Raw genomic sequence first — 3,552 nt, forward strand, 5'->3', positions numbered from 1 at the left:
CACTCCCGGTGGCAGCGCTCTCTGAGGTAGGTGGTGGCAGCCGTGGCAGCGGGGCCTCGGCCGCAGGGCTGGGCGGAGGCTCCGGTGTCCTTGAGGGGGTGCCCTCATCGTCCACGGGGCGGTCAACAGCTTCAGGCTGCGCTCCTACTCCAGCAGCTGGCCCAGGAAGTTAAAGTTGGGCGAGATGGACGGGCGCCGGTACTTCATGAACCTGTAGGCGAGGCGATGGCGATGGTTGCAGAGTGGGAGATACCGACCAGACAGTGGAGGATGACTTGGCAGCTGGACAGCTTGGCTTTATAGATGAACTCGACAGACTTGTCTAGCCAGGGCAGCAGCTTTTCACAGTAGTTGTCGTTGATGGGAACCCGCATGAAGCGGCTCTGGTAGATGAAGTCAGGCTTGGGGCAGGAGTTGCTGGCATTGAGGACCTAGCTTATTCCATTCTGCGTCATCAGATCCTTATTCAGGACGTCTTTCGGTGAGCCCAGGTAGAGGTGAGGCAGGATGCAGATCAGGCCCACGCTGGGCAGGGGCAGGCAGGGATGGAGAGGCTCATGGGTAGCAGGGCAGCAGGCTTGCCCTGGCAGAGGCCAGGGAAGCAGGAGGAGAAGGTGGCGAAGCCCCCCGCGAGGATGGCCACGCTGTCTGAAGCAGCCGTCCAGCTTGCTCAGCAGGATGGAGAGGAAGCTGTATGCAGCCAGCACGCTGGCGTCCCGCGTGCTCTGGTCATAGACCACCACGTCCTGTGGCTCCGTGGCCTCCACCTGGCTGCGTGTGGCCGGCCGGATGAACTCCACAGTGGTCACCTTGCCCTTCTGCAGCCGCCACTTCACCAGCTTGGAGCAGATGTTGACGGAGCTGAGCACATGCCAGCTGTTGTACTCCAGGAAGAAGCGGCTATCCATGACCAGGCCGCCCCGCAGCACGCTGGCCAGCTTCTTGGCGTCCATCACGTTCCTCAGGAGTCGGTCTCCGGCCATGGTGGGCCAATGGGTGATGGGGAGGGTGACCCCTGAAGTGAGGAGGGGCTGCTGGGATGGCCCAAGTGTGGCCCTGCGCTGGGAGTGAGCTAGCATAGGTGCCGGACCTCGTTCGCGCTCGCCTCGGGGGCGCTCCGGGGGAACCGCGCTGCGCTCAGGGCGTCAGCTCGGCTGCGCAGTCCATGGGCCCTTTGGCGGGGCCTGTGCAGCCGGGTCAAGGGCGGGGGTCTAATATATAATCAGTGCTCTTTATAACTTCTAAAAGATAATAGGTTATTTACTATCCTTCGACTATAATTTGGTCTTATTTACAGAATGTGTTGAGGAATTGAAAACAAAGATCTAGACTTAAAATCCAATTAGCTCCTATTTTAAAAAATCCCCCACGTAAAAAAAGGCTAAATTTTAATTTAGACTAATTGAAAAATGATGCAGGTCTTAAAGAGTACGACTTAAAAAAATCAGTTCTGATAAGGTATATTTCTATAGCATCTTAACAGTAACCATATGTGTAAACACATTTCCCCAGAGTTCTCATAAGAAAGGCGATCACTTACCAACCACTGCACACTTGTATGTGATCAGAGAAGCCAAAGTTTTTACTTCATCTACACTCACATCAGTGCTGTAACGGATACCTGGTGGTGTTGTTTAAAAAAAATGTGTTGGGGTGGGTGAGAATGAAGGGGAACAAACTTCAGTAAGTTTCAAAAAAGAAAGCTACAAATTGAAAATATCCCCTTCTTACATTTTACACCCAAGCTATGTCCAAAAACACTTGAAGCAGCTCATATGTTAGAACACCATGAAAAATGAATATAAAACGTTTTAAAAAGCTGCTAATAACAGTAATTATGATTTGACACGACAAAAATCACTCTGCAATGAATTTTTTTTACACTTTCCAGAAGGCTTTTTTATGTTTCTTTTACCTTTTGGTTTGGGTGACTCCGGGGTGGCCAGGACCAAATGTGTCTCCTTCTAGCTTTTTGCACCGCACCAAGTAACCCGCGCCAGGCCGCACAGCTGCCCTGGCCTTTCGGAAGGACTAAGGCGAGCACGGTGTACGCTGCTCCGGAGTCCCACCGCGGGAGTTGAGGCAGCGGGTTCTAAGGGCGGGATGGGGCGGAATCGTGAGGGATGCGGACCCGTTGGAAGGCACCGCGCAGACCGCGCCGACGCCCGCACTCAGCTGTTGACGGGTCTTTCTTCCAGCTCTCCCTTGAAAGCCCTCCAGGCGCCGGTCTCTTTTTTCTGCCTTTTTGTTTCCCTCCGGAGAGTCGGCGCGACGGTGAATTTCCGTTTCCGGCGGTGTCCAAGTGGACTTGATGGGTCGCAGTTGTGAACAGGCTCGGTGCGCGGGCTGGGCTAGGCGGCAGTGGGGTCCCTGGCTCTAGGGCACTGGGAAGATCGCGAGTGGGAAGGCCCTCCCCCGGGTCACCGGGTCATCTTTGCTCCTGAGGAGCAGCATATTTGGCATCTGCCGGAGGTGTGCCCGGGGTTGTTCGGAGAGTGACGGAATGAATTGCTGCAGAGAGCCGGTACTGGAAGGGAAGATGTCCAGGAGACGTCGTTTCCTGGCGACGTGGCCCCGGCAGGCGACTTAGACCTGAACGGAATCTGTTGACCCCAAATTGTGCTTTTCCCACGAAGAAGAAAAGGGAGACATTAGTACAAGTTCGAAACTAAAATATGGTAGAGAAGCAACATAACCTCTGAAATAACACAGCGATTCAGTTTCAAAGCATTCCTAGTGCCCAGCTGTCCTAACTCCCGGCCAGTGTTCCTTGACATATGGTGATACATAAAGACTTTCTGTTTCCGCTCGTGTGTGTGTCTGTGCGAAGCCTCTGACTCACCTCTATGCTCCAGTAGCATCCTGTGCAGCCTTGCAGTGTATCCCTTATTGCATGGCACGGAAGATACTAGTTTGGATTTCCTTTGCAAGTCAGATCATAGCTATATCCATTTATTGGCACAGTGGCTAGCGCATCATAGATAGACACAAACATTACTAAGCAGAATTAATACAGGACCTTAATTGAATGAAATGGCACCCTGCGCCGCTTTTTTTTTCAATCAAGCTGTCAGATTTTATGCAGCCAGACATCCTTAAAAAACTCACTAATTCAGTGATTACCAATTTATTGGCCACAGATTCCCAGGTATCTCAGAAATCACTGGAAGGGTCTCTGTAAGTCCATGGGGTCTCCAGGCATCATCTAGAACCAGTCATATCTCGCACATACAGATATTGCTATTTTAAAAATGTATGTAGATAAGTTGTAATTTAGGAGTTTTACAGAGTTAACAGGTACTAAAAGTAATACTGTGATCATATTGGAAGTTCATAAAAACATTTTAAATTTTTTATTAAAATTTAAGTTTTAGTTTAAGTTAGGAAACCACTTCATTAGTCCAGTTGATATCTAGGTCTGAGCTGTCAAGTATGGTAGCCACATGTGACTATTTAGAGTTAGAATGAAATTAATTAAGAGTTCATTTTTTCAGTTTCTCTAAGTACATTTTAAGTAACCACAGGTGGCTAATGGCTAAAATGACTGAAAAG

General features: G+C 50.4%; 1 pseudogene across 1 annotated transcript in view; it reads right to left on the minus strand.

Annotated features, from left to right (window-relative positions):
- LOC105500425 overlaps positions 1-2,229 on the minus strand; it is a 40,669-nt pseudogene extending 38,440 nt beyond the window's left edge. Inside the window, exons 1-2 of the transcript XR_001000025.1 lie at positions 1,916-2,229; positions 4-1,608 (exon numbers count right to left, since the gene is read on the minus strand). The product of XR_001000025.1 is annotated as a dual specificity protein phosphatase 8-like (transcript). The remainder of the gene's footprint in view (positions 1-3; positions 1,609-1,915) is intronic.
- Between the last annotated feature and the right edge of the window lie 1,323 nt (positions 2,230-3,552).

This window comes from Colobus angolensis, unplaced genomic scaffold (assembly GCF_000951035.1).
Source record: "Colobus angolensis palliatus isolate OR3802 unplaced genomic scaffold, Cang.pa_1.0 Scaffold661, whole genome shotgun sequence".
Lineage (NCBI taxonomy): Eukaryota > Metazoa > Chordata > Mammalia > Primates > Cercopithecidae > Colobus > Colobus angolensis.